Below are 16,344 nucleotides of genomic sequence, written 5' to 3'. Positions count from 1 at the left end.
AGTCCCAGAACAGTACCATACCGCCAAATGAAACTTGTGCAAATAAATAAAGATTCTTTTTGACAAAGTCCTGACTGAAATGGGAGTTTTGCCACTCTGTATCTCTCCTCTGGTCTCTGTGTGCAGAGGTTGGGCCGAGCTCCATACATACAGTACACTCATACAGCAGACAGGATAAACTGTAGGATTGTAGGTTTCACTTTTACTAGACTATGACTACCATAAGTGCAACACAACCTGAGGTACAAGCAATTAATCGAACAACAGGCCATACATGAGCTTAAATAGGATGTCTTTGACTCCCAGCAGTCAACTACAGCTTCCCCTCCCATCCACAGTCCATAAGTTATTATTTTACATCTATATAGAGCTAGTTATGCTGATGAACTGTTATTCAGACTCAAAGCAGACCTTCACTGCATGTAAGGATTGAATCTAATTGGCTATAAATTGAATTGTTGTGGACATAAGGCTGACAGCAGCTTGGCCCAGAGGGAGGACACAAGAGAGGAGGAATTTTGACACAGAGCTGTTAACCAGTGTAAGACCTGCAGCCTTTCTAATCAGTACTATGCATTCATCATTTATGACTAATGTAAAATTTGATCAGTGGCATTCGTTGCTGTGCCACTTTTGAAAGCATATAGAGAAACACTGAGAGATCAGCCCAACCTATCCGCACTCATACAGGTGGTTACATATTTGTGTTTGGACATAATAATCTTTAATAGCATAGGCGATCAAAACTGTCACACTGTACAGCCCTGATATGAGGTTGTTTCTTGTGTGTCAACTGTATTTTTTTACATAAAGAACATGAAGTAAGGCATATTTGAGTTTATCAATTGTATATTTCTTCTAAATGGCTGATTTATTTATGCAAGTATATAATATATAAACATTTATAAACACATGAATCATGAATACATTTCTTCTCCTCTTCTCTTCTCACTCTCTTCCTCTCTGTCTCCTCTCCTGTCCTCTTCTGCTCTTTCATCTAGGTTGTCGCAGCAGCTCAAAGCGGATCAAGATGGAAGACTACCACTACCACCACTAATAAGGTCAAAAAGAATGAATCTGCACAAATGTTTTAATGTCTCCTGTCCGGCAGTAGTTCTGAGGCTGTTTACATCCCACAAAACTGCTATTTTTTATACAGACAGTGTCGGATAAAAGTAGCAGTCACAAGTAAGGGTGGGCAATATGGGCAAAAAAAAAAATTCTCTAATTTTTTTCTCTTCAATTATCCGATAACGATAATCTGACTATATCCTTTAAAATGATTTTTTTTTTTTTTTTTTTTTTTACAGAACATGTAAAACTCGACTTGCTTACCAGGACATCTATGGATGAAATGTATGTGACTCTCTAAACTTGTCTCAACTGATTGATAGTCCAACTCGTCCTAATGTTAAACAACCATTAAGAGCAACCCTATTGTACTTAATTTTGACAAATGCCCCTCATAAATATAGTGATGTGGGGGTTTTTGCAAATGATTTAAGTGATCATTGTGCCATTGCAACAGTTCGAAATGCCAAACTTCCTAAAACCAAGCCACGGCTTCTTCTTAAAAGAGATTTTAAACACTTTTATGAACAAGCTGTTATACATGATCTGGTTTGTTTTGATTGGACCAGAGTTTCTCTCTTTGACAATGTAGAGCTAGCCTGGAGGTATTTTTATGATGGATTTCTGTTTTTAATAGGCAAGCATGCCCCGTTTTGCAAATTCAGGGTTAAAGGGCGAAACAACCCCTGGTTTTCAACAGAGATTGGAAATCTACTTAAAGATAGAGATGTTGCCTGGGCCAGGGCAAGGAAATCCAAAACCTCAGTGGATTGGCTCCTCTTTCTACAGCTTCGAAATAAATGTACCACCCTAATTAAGAGGGCCAAATCAGATTATTTCATCTCTGAAACCACAAAAAACCTTAATGACCCAAAGACATTTTGGAAAGTCATAAAATCTTCTTCTGGCCATGTGTTACCAAGTGATGTGCCATCCCACTTAGTCAAAGAGTCTTGCATCCTGACTGACAAATCAGCCATGCTAAATTATTTTAATGAACATTTTATTTCAGCTGGCTTTTTATTTGACTCCTTGCACCCTGATTTGGTAAAATCTGACAAAAATCAGGATATTGGGCCCTAGTTTCGTAGACCAGGCGCAGTCAGCTTTCAGCGCACCTGCGCCGCGCCGACGGGGTGTGTCCGCCTGGACTTTGCAAGTTTCGTGCACCGCGCAGGCTCGCGCAGGCACACCTCCCGTCTCGCCCACCGGCGCAAGTGGGAAAAAAGGAGGAGAAGAAGGCGTGAGTGGGAGACGAGGAGGAGACGAGGCGTGGACTGGGATTAATACAGCCGATTCAGATCTTCACCAATCAAATGAGCTCCTCTCCTCTCCTTTAATGCGTTAGGGGAGGTTCAGTGCAAGATCCGTCACTTGACAACCCGATGACAGAAGCAGCGCCGGCGCTCCCACCACGCTCATCAAGCGCTGTGCGCGCGTATCATAATAATAACAATGCCCATATTATAAAAAACAGGAGAGAGAGAGGGAGATGTTTTGGTCCGAGAGGCTGAGTTTCCGTTACGCGTGCCATCCGCCTTTGATCTGACGTCAGATGTGACGGGACAATCTATATAGATATGAATTCACGTGTTGATTCAATGAGTTGCATTAAATAGTGTTTGTTGTGATTATTTATTGCATTTAAATGTGCCTGGAACTGTGGAAACCTGCCTGTGAGGTCTCGGTGACGTGTGCGCACTGCGCGCCGGTCCGCCAAACTTCCGATCCGCCAGCTGTGATTCGCATTGAATCAATGGACTTTATTTACACCTTGCGCCGAAAGTAGACCAGGTCGGAGCTGGCGAGCTTTCAGCGCAGTCTCGGCGAGGCTTTTTGCCACGAAACTTCCGCTACGCCAAGCTGAATCTGTGACGCCTCCCCCTGCTGCGCCGCCACACCCATCTTGGCGCAGGCGATCTACCAAACTGCCAAACTGACGGTGCGCAAGGCTGCGCGGGTCGAAACTTGCACTGCGCCGGCTGCGCCACCCTGCGCCGCCCTGCGCTGGTCTACGAAACTAGGGCCCATTGTGTCAAAGGCATCTGAAGTTGACAGTCAGCTTACTGTTCATCCTTTTCAATTTATGCCAGTATCAACCACTGAGGTGCAGAGAGCATTACAGAAATTGGACTCCAGGAAATCAGCAGGTCCTGATAAACTTGAGCCGTTCTTCCTGAAGTTGGCTGCTGACTTTATTGCTGAGCCTCTTTCATATATTTTTAACTTGAGTCTGATCAGCAATGAAATCCCAAAGGTCTGGAAATCAGCATTTGTTCTTCCTCTGTTAAAAGGGGGTGAACCCTCACATGTAAATAATTATAGACCAATATCTAAACTTTGCATTCTGGCTAAAGTATTTGAAAAAATCATTAGTGATCAACTGAAGGATTTTTTTGGATGACAATAATGTATTATCTAAGCATCAGTCAGGTTTTAGAAAAAAGCATAGCACTGTTACAGCTGCTCTTAAGGCTTTAACTGACATTATTGAGAAAATTGATTGTAAACAGTTTTGTGTAGCCCTATTCATTGACTTATCAAAGGCCTTTGATACAGTTGATCACCCATTATTGATCAAAATCCTCCATCAAGTTGGCTTATCAAAGCAAGCAGCGTCCTGGTTTGGCAACTATCTGTCAAACAGAACACAATGCGTGCAAATGGCCGGCTCCACCTCTTCCTTTTTAGAAGTTTCCAAAGGGGTGCCCCAAGGTTCGATACATGGACCTATATTATTTTCCATTTACATCAATAATTTGTGTGAAAATGTGTCAAATGCCATGTATCACTTTTATGCTGATGACACTATCATCTATTGTTGCTCAGCAGCTGTTACACAAGCTTTTGAGTTTCTGCAGTCATCTTTCAATGTTGTCCAGTCTCGTTTGAGGGAACTAAGGTTGGTCATAAACACTGATAAAAACAAAGCTCATGTTGTTTTCTCATTTAAGTGGAGAAACAACAAATGCCCCATTGATTTTAACTTCTCAAGGAAATGTAATGTAAACTAGAGCTTGTCAAAAGCTACAAGTACTTGGGATTTATTATTGAGTGTGATCTATCTTTTAAAGCACATATTGCCAATTTGGCCTCTAAACTTAAGGTGAAGTTGGGATTTTATTACAGGAATAAATCCTGTTTTTCTCTCAGAGCAAGGAAACTTCTTGTTTCATCAACCTTTCTTCCTCTGTTGGATTATGGAGATGTATTGTATATGGGCACCTCGGCCAAATGTTTACAGTCACTGGACACCGTGTATCACTGTGCATTGAGATTTTTGACTGGTTGTAGACGCTTAACTCATCATTGTGACCTGTACACTAACTCAGATTGGCCATCTTTGAAGGTGTGCAGGCATATACACTGGCTGAAGCTTATTTAAAAAGCTCTTCTTGGTTTGGTGCCTTCTTACTTATGTTCATACCTTCAAAAAACCAGAAGCCCCTATGCCTTGCGTTCCTGTGATATCTATAAATTGTCTGTGCCTCGTGTCCGACTGAGATCAGGAAAAGAGTATTTAGTTTTGCTGCTCCCTCCGCATGGAACTTTCTCCAAAATGACGGATCTCATTTCGCTTGAAGCCTTTGGCTCAATGCTAACAGTCAAAATACGTGAGACAATTGGACAGTGCCTGTGTTTCTGATTTGTACTCCATGGTCAAGATTCTGCACTTTATCTGGAAATCAATTTGCACATTGTAAATCGTTGTTCTCTTTTAACTTATTGTTTGTAAACTGTCACTTTATCATGTAATGCTGCTATGACGTGTGTTGCTGCCTTCTTGGCCAGGTCACCCTTGTGAAAGAGATCCTGATCTCAATGGGTTTTTTTATGGTTAAATAAAGGTTAAATAAAATTAAAAAAAATGAACACAGCTTTTCAGAACAACAGCTCTTGTTTATTTTCTGTTAATTTAAGCATTCAAGAGACTCCCAGTTAAACTCCAGTGTGGAGACATTAAATGAGTAACGTTCTCTGCTCTGAGGTGAATTGTACAGCGTACAAGCATGAGCAAATAGATGACACATTGGGCCCTAGTTTTGTAGACCAGGCTCACTTGGGGCGCAGCGCACCCGCACCAAGCACTTGCGCAAATTAGCATCAAAGGTTTTGGTGGAATCGAGGCTGGAATTACAGGTAAGGCAAACATCTTTTCTACTAAGAAAGACATTTAGTAACACGTTAAAACGCCGCACAAACAAATGAGTCCTGTGCGCAACACCACGTGCAACGAGGATAAGGGTTGTGCGTAAAGGCGCATTGCCAACCTCCGTGGCCTGGCCCTTGTCACTAATGTTTGCTTGCTAAATCAACTTATCTTTCCCAATTGAATTGTTTTAATTTTAGTATGTAAATGTGCATCATGTGTTCACAAAATCAAAGATGTGAAAACGTTTGATAAACTTTATTTGGACAAACACAAGGATAACCAGCTGCAGTGAACAGAATACATCCAAATGACTTCATTTAATTTATTCCAAAAACAAAAAAAACTTTTAGAATGTTAAACTGAAAATCCTCTTGTCAGCTCCACAGGCAACCCAACCCGGTCTCACGGGAAATCGTGAAACTGTCACGATAATGAATCTATTGTTTCGTGTGTGCCAGCACGATTTCCTCGTTTTTTTCGTGCTACTCAGAACGAATTTCAAGCTAATGCATTTCAATTGGAAGTCAATTTCGTGCGTACAAGCACGACAGTCAAATGCCACGGCGCACAGGAGGGGTTTGGTTTTATTTAATTTATGAACCTTGACATCAACTGAATACATTTTAATCATCAGAGATTCCTACATATCATATATATAACTCTGTCTTTTTTTTCGTTTTTTAATGTTATGTCAAGCCTGTACATTTAAGAATCCAGTGATATTCAGCATCATGTCGTCCCATATTTATGATCTGATGCTTTTATTCTTCGTTTTTGTTGTAGGATTCAGCCATTTTGTGATTAGAAAACTATTTTATGGTTATTTTTAATATCTGCTTCCTACTGTTTTCCCTATACAATATAGCTAGAATGTCCGCATTTATTTTTCATATCTATTGCGAAGTAAAAAAAAAATAAAAAATGTAATCGTAAGGTGTTTTTTCCGGTGTTTTAATGTTACGTCAAGCCTGTACATTTCAGAATCCAGTGATATTCGGCATCATATCGTCCCATATTTATGATCTAATGCTTTTATTCCTCTAATTTGCTGCAGGATTCAGGCATTTTATGATTAGAAAACTCTTTTGGTTATTTTATTTTGTAGGAAAAAGCAGGAAACAGATCTGTTTCCTGCTTTTTCCTACAATATAGCTAGAATGTCCGCATTCATTTTTATTTTATTTTATTTATTTTTTGTAAGGTACCACTACGTTGACAATGTCATCTTATATTATTTTAATATCGTTTTTTCGTACGCGTCCTGTATTTCTCCAGTCCCTTCCGCCACAGCTCCGCCTGCTGTCGGAAGCAGATTCTGCCCTTTCCCGCGAACCCTTCTCCAGGTAAGATGTGTGTCTGCTGGATGTTCACATTAACAATGGTTTCATTATTAAACGCAAGACTATGAAATCGATCTTCTAACTTGTGAGGGAAAAAATAGCCGTATCTTGTAACTTTTGTCCAGCTAGCTTACCGGTAAGTCAACTATGTGCAAGCCAATAGGTACTGTATTCCCGCCGAGCGTGGAGCAGCACCAACTAACGTTACGTTATTATGTGATATGCAATAACATGACAAATAATGTCTCATTAGGCACCCTTAAAACCTGTGTATTGATTTAGAAAAAACGTGACCTTTTGTATTCATTCAGAAGATGGGGAAATCATGGTTCAACCAGTTGCATATACTTTTTAAACCTTTCTGCAAATAAACACAGCTAGACTAATAGCTAGCCTACAGTACTTAATATTTGTTTCTGTTCTCCTTGTAGTTTCTGTCACCCCATCCCCGAACACCGACCCAGCATCTATCTCCACATATAGATATACTGTTGACCCCCAGAATCCCAAATACAAAGAGGGGAGGCGCATGGCTGTTGAACTGAAGCATAATCAGATTCTCGCTGAAGCCAGGGTTAGTGTTTACGTCATACTTTACTTGACCATACATGTGGGTGACAAATTATATCCCTTACTGAATGTGTGTAGAAATATGAGTTCAGAAGATTTTTTTTACTGTTTTATTAAACAAGGCAGTTGAGTATTTAACATCGAGGCATGCTCTGTGGCATGTTTAGAAATGATGAAAAGGCCCAGATGCTGCTGACTCTGTATCAGTAGTGAATAATATCTGCACTTAGAGCTATGGAGAAAACTTCAGTAAACAAATTAAGAAATTGAGGCCACAGGCAGACTGTTCATGACTGTAGTGCATTAGTGAAATATGTAATGCAAAACATTGGAGAGCAAGTTTTCCAATGTAACTGTCCTTAACTACAGATGGCGATATTATGGTAAGGGTGGGATAGTGCATAAATCCCTCGATTCAGTAGATGTTGGGGTTTGCTTTGATTTGTCATCTGTTTTTGCTTCTAGTACCTTTAACCACATCAGTTTGACAAGACTGTTATCAACTCATAGGAAGCAGCTCAGATCAGGAAACGGACATGCTCTGGAAGAGACTCTCCAAAGTCAAAGTCTAAGAGGACAAGGCAAGGACAAGGCAAGCCCAGGGGGAGGCGTGGTGGGCGACGCAGAGCCTCAGCTACAGGTTGTTTGTGTAAATTGTTGATGTATCGAAAAGTAGATAACAATTTTTTCATTGGCATTTCAGTTAATTACATAACCAAGTATTTCATGTGAATATAGTTTGTCTGATTATATCAATTGTTAATTAATATGTAGGTAGAAAAAACATGATTGCAGTCCTAATCCTATCCTAATCCATTCTTATTCTTCTATGTGCTTATTTACAGGTGCACAGCCTCCAACTGAGTGCTCCCCGTCATCCAGTGTGGGAGATCTGCCTACTTTACCCTCAGCAAGTCCTCTGGCAAAATTTGGTAAATCACAGTGATGAATGAATTTAACTTTAAATGTAATCTTCAAATCTCCATGTATAATTGAATTTAAGATAGACATGGAAACAAACCTTAAACTGTAAAGACAATGTATTACATAGACAAAGAACACTAATGATTAGAGCCAGTTCCATGGTGATGAAAATATGTGTATACTACCTGTTGATTAATTGTTTTAATGGTTGTTATCTAAATCATCTTTTATAACTCAAGATGATGGGCTTTTTTAGAATTAGTGCTCAGTGTGTAATTATGTTTTCTTTTGTGCTGGTAGAAAACATGAACATTTCAGAAGCATCCCACAGGAATGTGAAAAAATTATTTAGGACCTTCTGTGCCCAACTGTAAGGGGCTAAACCCTGAGACACATATCCCAAATAAATAAAACTTTGTATCTCACGTAATTCAGAATATCCTAACTTGAATTAATAGTACCTATCACTATTCCCATGAAATAATTTTTTATAATCATTTTGCCTTTACCTTCTAGGTGCAGAGATTGTCTTCCCGAGGAGTGGTTCTGTGGCGACTGTGATGTACTGCATCACAAAAAGCAGCCACTCCACAGGGAATCCATTATTGATGTTTTTTTTAGAGCTATTCCTCCAATTACACACATCATGAAACAGGAGGATGGATATTGCACCCATGAGCAAGGTATGTCTCAATCTAAGCCTAATTTTTTCCATATGTATTTCTAGCTTGTTACAAATAATGTAATGCAGTGGTTTCTTGTTTTTGTCAGCATGCATTTTGCCAGCTGTGAAGGCACCATGCTGTTCTTGTGAGGACACAAACATCGTCATATCACCAGGGAAACCAGTGATTTTAATTACCATCAATGGTAAGAACAATTCACTACACTACACAGATCATGTGTATTAAGTATGTGGTTGGTATGTAATCATGATGTTGTTTATTTGCATTATGTTCCAAGGGCGTTATGATTTGCATCAGCCACTATATTTGTGTGGAACATGCCAGAGGCAGTGGACTCCTGAATTAAAGGACCTCATTAGGAGCGGATATTGGCCGGCATCTCTTAATGTGTCTACTTTGTACACATTGGACCTTTTGAGCTCCTTCCAGGAACTGAAGGTCATTTCTCCTGGTTTTGCCAGACAGGCCTTCACAAAGTTGTTGGAGCACCGCACAAAGTGTGGAGGAAGAGTACGTTTATTTGTTCCTAACCATATTAAAAAACTGTATTTACATAAGCAGACAACATCACAAAAATGTATAATTCTCTGTATCTTCTAGTCTGGACATATCAATGGAGATGCACTGCAGCGCAGTTTCCTAGAGTTTTCATACTCTTCATTTGAGGAAAACCAACTCTGCTGTGGTGCTGAATTCACCTGCCCAGTCTGCACACCTGAAATGTTGGCTGTTTCTGCAGATGGAAACAGGAAGCTGTATCGCTTTGGCCAAAGTGGAAGGTGCTCTTTTTTCCAGTGTTTTTATTGATTCATTTATATTCCTGTGTGATTAATGCATCTGTCTATTTGTCTTTCTTCTCCAGCAGTGATGACCCTGCCTTTTTTGAGGGGCTCTTTGTGGCAAAAGACAGTGAAGTGTCCACATTTACTGAGGCCATCCAAAAAGCAGTGAAAAATGCAAGTTATATTTATAATGTGACAAAATAGCTTTATTGCTAAAATATTACTGAAATTAAATTTAGAGAAACAATGACCTATATAGCAGACCCAATTGCATTTATTTTTATTTATTTGTTTGTTTTGTATGTCATAGAGACATGGAAAAGGAAAATGTGGGGACTCCCAGTGGACAGCAGCAAGGGAGAGTTCAAGGAGGGCTTCCAAATTGGATGAAGAGGGGATGGAGGTTGCTGTATGTCGCCATGGCTTCCTTTTGAAAGCTCTTAATATGTACAGGGGGGAGATATTTGCTTACCCTCTCTACCTTCAAAAAGAGCTGATGCCGGCCAAGCCTCAATTCTTTGCCATGGATGTGGCTTGCAAATATTGGCCCTACTTGGAGAAAGCTGCCAGTGTCCTTCCTGCCCTCCAGGAGCTGACAAAAATGAAGCCGTTCCTCAGTGTTATGCATGCAAGAGCTCATGCAACTAAGTGTGAGGTATTTTTAACATTTTTGTGTCATGTGCATTTGTAACGTTTACAAGCACAGTAATAACATACAAGTTTATTAACAACTATGGTATGTAGCCTTTTGCATTAACATTATATCCCTCTTTACTTACTTAAAGATCAAATGGAGTGGTAGGAACCAGGAAGGAGCAGGGACAACTGCTGGTGAGGAGGTGGAGCAAGTTAACAGCTACCTATCTTGTTGTGCCCTGACGACAAAATACAGGTCGAAAGCAGGTGATTAATCTGTTTACCATATTCTTGCACCCTTTTTTAGATTGCATTTCATAAACTCATTATTTGTTTTCAACAGCACGTGTGGACATGCTTACACTGCATGCATTGGGGTGGAACCACAAAAAAAGGGCCTCTCTACACCAAGCACTTTCCACTAGATATGTAAAGGTAAGTCTGTATTTGTGGTTTTGTTGTGTCATGTATTGACACATGTTGTTCACTTGGCTTGTTAATCCTTAAGGGCTTTAACCTGATTATTGTATAACACTATTTATCAGACATGTCAACGACTCCTGGATGAGACTCCTACATTGCTCGGATGATGAAATGACATCACAGTGGATCTCTGAGGTGATTGAATGGGCAGCTGGAGGTAAGCAAGACCAGATAACAGAAATCAGTGCAGAGAGTGCACATCGCATGTTTTACAACCAAGTTGTATTAAAATGGATTTTATATGTAGACCAAAACAAGCTCTTAAATTTAAAGTCCTGTGTTCTGTTATATTGAATTTACTGTAACTTTTATTTCTATAGAGACACCAAACGCACCTCATACCACTGAAGGCACCACGCAGAGCGAACTTCAGCAGTCCATTGTGGGGCTCTACCTTAGTGTCAGGCAACGGAAACAAACCCTCTACCGTCAGAATGGTATAACAATAAAACAAGTTCATAAAAGCAATCTACTGTATTTAATAGTGTTAACATTCCAACAAATGCATGTACTTGCAATTCATGAATTCTAACTGTCCATTATTTAAACTGTCATTTAGATTTTGATAATCTAGATAATGTTCTTGCTCTTAATGTCTTTTCAGACAGCAGCAAGTTTCGCCACCACCTTCGAAGGAAGCTAGAAGACAAAAAACTGCTTCTTCAGGAGATGCAGAAGTACAATGAACTAGTACCAGACTCTGCAGCAATTGATGTGGCTGCTGTGGAGAACACATTTACTGGAGAGAGCACTGTGTCCCCTCTGTGGCCATGGGAGGTTCATGGCAGTGGTATATCAGTTTTGTAAAGCTTCATAAGAATTCATTTTGAGTTCTTGTACTTAGAGTATACTGAACTAAATCATGCTAATAACATATTAAGTGTTTTAATATCCATTAGGTTTGTGGGTGTATTTTAATTTGACTGTTATTGTGTTCAGAAAACATCACAATCAAGAAGAGATTGTACGACCAAGTTATGTTAACAATGCGACTGGAAGAGGAAAAGAGCATTTTGCTTTTGGAGATGGTGCAACATTGCACATGGTTGCAGAAGCAGGCAGAGGAGCTGAAGAACAAGGTGGCTGAGAATGGTAAGATGAAACAAAAATGTATTCATTGAAAGAATTGCTTTCAAGATTAAAAGAAGTAAGCCGAAGTCAGTGTCAGTCACAGAAGACAGACATCTTACTGTGGAGTGCGTCTATAATGTGTCTTGTGTCCTTTGAAATGTAGACCAGGGCAACAAAGGACTTTGCTGTCTCTTACGAAAACAACGGTCCGAGCTGTTGGAGCAGTTGCAAGTGGTCCTCCAACAGTACAAGACTGCTTTAGGTCCTGAGGCCTCTGTCCATCTGCACATTGAGGAGGAGGATCAAAGTGCCCTCAGCAGTCCAGACAGCAGTGAAGATGAAGAGGATATCACAATTTAGGTAATTTACTCAAGTATGTACTGTATACTAGTGTTTGTTTTGCAAACCTGTACCTGTAAATTATTTATACAGCTTGTTGTTAGACTTCACCTTCTCTTACCATGTTTTTTTTTTTCACAGATTGATGCTGCATGACGGACTGGACTCCGCGCTGCCAGACCCATCAATCACATACCCATGTACACATAAAAACAAGATAGAAAGCACACAATAAGAATTACAAAAAACACAATAAGATCATAAAAGTTGTAGTGATATTTTAAACTCCAATGCAGAACACCAACTGACAGAGGCATGAAGGAGTTCTTGTATTGGGTGGTAGCGGGAACTTAGGCACTCAGAGTAGGAGAGTGATTTAAAAAGCCTTTTTTGCAGCATGGCCATACAAATTAAAAAACAAGCCAATGCGTTGCGGCCACAACACAGCCTGATAAATAAAACATAATTCTCTGCTCAACTCTGTACAGTCGCAGTCTCCTTAGAAAGTACAATCTTTGGAGGAGTCTAGAACACACGCAGTCTACACGGGTGGTCCATGTTAAAGTTCTGTGTATGTGGAAACTAAGGTACTTGTAGGACTGGATTTGTGCAACTGGTTGGTTGTGGATGACAATTTTGCTGTGATCGCAGACTCCTTTGGGATCAAAAATAATCTCCTCTGTCTTTTTAACGTTTATTGTGAGATAATTTGGTATCGCACCACTCAACAAACCTTTCCACTTCAGAATGATAAATGTTAGTGTTGTAATGCACCTGAAGTAAGCTCAGCACTGCAGAGTCATCAGAGTATTTGAAAATATAATTCTGTGCGTGACTTGCTGAGCACTCATTTGGGAACCGTGTGAACAGAACTGGTGAGCTGACACACCCCTGTGGAGCTCCCATGCTTATGGTTTTTACCTGAGAAACACTATTACTGTAGCTGAGTTCTGTTTGTTAAAAAGGAGTGATACCATCTTATAACTGAAGGGCTGACAGCCAGTTGTTTCAGTTTCTGAATTAAAAGATGTGGCTGAAGCGTGTTAAAAGCAGAGCTAAAGTCAATAAAAAGCAGTCGCCCCACTATCCTCAAGATGTTGGCCTATATCTGCGTTTTACTATATTGCTGAGTTATACATACCATGTCCACTATATTGTCTATAGTGTTCAGAAATAAAAATCACTGTGTGCACATGAATGGAGGTCATGCATTGTTTCTGTGTGTGTTACTTTGACACTTATTTAATATCATAAGTGTGTCTTAAAATGTATTATGGAACATTTAACTTACCTATATGTACAATACACGTATATTCCCTATTATACAATTCGATACAACATTAGATAAAAATTGTTTTGCATCCACTGGCAGCTCTGTTCAATAAAAAATGAATACAGACACTAAAACATGACACTATGAGACCAAATAATTCACACATAACTACAACTATCACTGAAACTCTTTCTGTCATCCTCCACTTTGGACAAAGGGCAACTCTCAAACCGCCCCCGCGGGAGGGGGGAGACTGGCGATTGCACCGGACTGGAAAGCAGCCGACAGATTTATTACGTTAGGTTATGGTTTAATAATCATTATGAATGAGGGTGAGTATTTTAGTTTTTGGCTGTGCGCACCCGGTGTTTCTCTCGAGCGAGACCTAGCTGTTTTGAAAACATGACAAAATCCTACCGCCACTGAACGCATCTCCGTCAGTCAAGCATATCTGAAGTCACGTCTGAGAGACGTCTACTAAACCGTAATAAATGTATATGTTTATGTTTTTCAGACATACATTTTCCAATTATATGACCATATATCTTAAGTTTTAACTTTTTGTATTAAAAAGTAACCAGATATATGTTTTCTCAACCCTAATCTATCAACCAAACCCTAACAACTGAAAACTACAAAGATGCGGAAATGCCCGGAAGTTGCAATACACAGTGCTATGCTCCGCCATATTGTTTTGTAGTTCCAATGTGTTTTCTCTATTATGTGAAGTCATAACCAAGTATATTGTTGGCTTATTGATAGGTTTTAAGTATAGGGAACACATTTAATAGGTCAAATTTATGCATCTTATTGACAACATGGTAAAATCATGTTTTTTTTAGATTAGGAGCAACAAAAAAAATACAATTGTGAATACTTGAGTAGTATGCAAGCCTTAATCACAATTGCAAAATTTAATTTTGGCGGCGTGGCTTTTTCTGGGACCTCCCTGCTGAGCAGAGTCAGCAAGACCCCCAGAACAGAGCAAGCACCAATGACCCAATTATGACATTGGTAAGTCAGAACAAAATGAGAAGGAGGAGCTGGGGAGAAGGTGATTAAGTTCCTTGGAACAATGGGTCTGAGTCCTTGAGAGCAGCAGCAGCAGCAGCAGCAGCAGAGAGCGCACTGAGACTGAGACAAAAAAAACAAGTTTCGGGATAACTTCTTCTTGTTCTTACAAATTAAAAGTGTGAGAATGGGGCCGAAGAAAAACCACGCTGACACTGACTCTAAATTGGACTTATTGACCGAAAGCATGGAGGCAATGAAGGAAGAGCTGGGGAAGAATGAAGGCAAGAGGATTGAAGCTGAAGAGCGGCTGATGGCGGAGCTGAAAGACATGAAGAAAAAGATGGAACCTCTCTAAAAGTTGATGGCTGAAGTCAAACAACTCCGGGAGGAGGTTGCGGAGAAAGACGAATTGATAAAGGAGCTGGGAAACAGAGTGGAGGAGCTGGACCAACAGGGTTAACTGAATGAAGTGATTGTGACCGGCCTCAAAATCAAGCCTCCAAGTTATGCAAAGGCGGTTGCGGCTGCAACCTCGGAGCCGGATGAATCTGAGATTAAATCTGTGGAGATGCAGGTGGCCGCGTTCCTGACTGGCAAAGACATCGAGATGAACTTCAACAACGTTGAAGTATGTCACCTCTTACCCCGAAGGAGAGAGTCTGCAACTCGAGCTGTTGTGCTGAGATTCACCAACAGAAAATTCAAGATTGAACTGCTGAGGCAGGGCAGGAAGCTCAAAGGCTCGGACGTCTACATCAACGAGAACCTCACCAAAAAGAACGCAGACATCGCCAGAAGAGCTCGTCAACTGAGGAAGGATGGCAAGATACAACACACCTGGACGGCAAACTGCAGAATCTACATCAAAACACAGGGAGCATCAGCAGAAGAAGTCAAAGTAATCCAGATCAGGAGTAAGGATGAGCTGGAGAAATACGATAACTAAGGTATGGCTCATAAACACAAAACTACAGCACAGCAAAGTTCAACGGTTCTTACACGGACTGAAAGACTGATGGGAATATCTGAAAGGATTGCTGAGCAGGGAAGTGTGGAGCTCACTTCAAATCGACATGTGGATTATACCTTATCGGATACCTTATCTGACCCGAATGAAGGAATTGACCCGGGCAACCACTTCTATTTCAACACATCTGGGAAATGTCAGTACTACACTGAAGTTCAATTCAATGATAGCATTGAGATGGATGGGAAACTGTCTCTAGTCCACTTTAATAGCAGGAGTCTATACACCAACTTTGTCCACATTAAGGAATACCTAAATCACTTCAAAAACCCTTTCACCATCATCGCGGTGTCAGAAACATGGATTAATGAAGACAAAGGCTCTGAGTTTTTCCTAGATGGATATAATCTTGTATGCATCAACAGGAGGAACAAACGTGCAGGTGGAGTGGCCCTATTCATTGACAGTAACACCAACTATGAGACAGTACAAAATATGTCTAAAGCTGTGGATAATTTGTTGGAATGTGTGACAATTGAAATCTGTGTAACGAAAGGTAAAAATATAGTTATAAGCTGTGTTTACAGAGCACCTGACTCAAAAATAGAAGACTTCAATGAATGTGTGGGTGAGATATTCTCTGAAACAAGCCAGAAGAGAGTTTTTATCGGTGGTGACTTTAACATTGACTTGATGAACCCAAAACAAAACACGGAAATCGATGAGTTCATTAACATGATGTATACAATGGGCTTACAACCTCTCATCACACGCCCTAGCAGGATCACTACACACAGTGCTACTCTGATTGATAATGTCTTTACTAACGTTACTGACACAACAAGTGGACTCATGATAAATGATATATATATATAAGTGACCACCTACCCATCTTTGCTATCTATGACTGCAAATTTACTGTGGGACAGAAACTTATACATAAGGGTCAGAACTGAAGAAGGAATGAATACACTGAAAAATGAACTACTGATACAAAACTGGAATAATGTTTACAATGAAACAGATGTGAATGAT

General features: G+C 40.1%; 1 long non-coding RNA gene across 1 annotated transcript; it reads left to right on the top strand.

The window, feature by feature from the left end:
• Positions 1 to 9,697: 9,697 nt before the first annotated feature.
• On the top strand, positions 9,698 to 10,597 carry LOC311012536. The gene is made up of 3 exons (XR_014597050.1): positions 9,698 to 10,181; positions 10,312 to 10,429; positions 10,506 to 10,597. It is a non-coding gene; the product is annotated as an uncharacterized lncRNA (long non-coding RNA).
• Positions 10,598 to 16,344: the final 5,747 nt, after the last annotated feature.

Source organism: Eutrigla gurnardus (genome assembly GCF_963514095.1).
Source record: "Eutrigla gurnardus genome assembly, chromosome: 4".
Taxonomy (NCBI): domain Eukaryota; kingdom Metazoa; phylum Chordata; class Actinopteri; order Perciformes; family Triglidae; genus Eutrigla; species Eutrigla gurnardus.
Note: the sequence above shows the minus strand (reverse complement) of the source record. Positions and strands in the feature narration are given on the sequence as shown.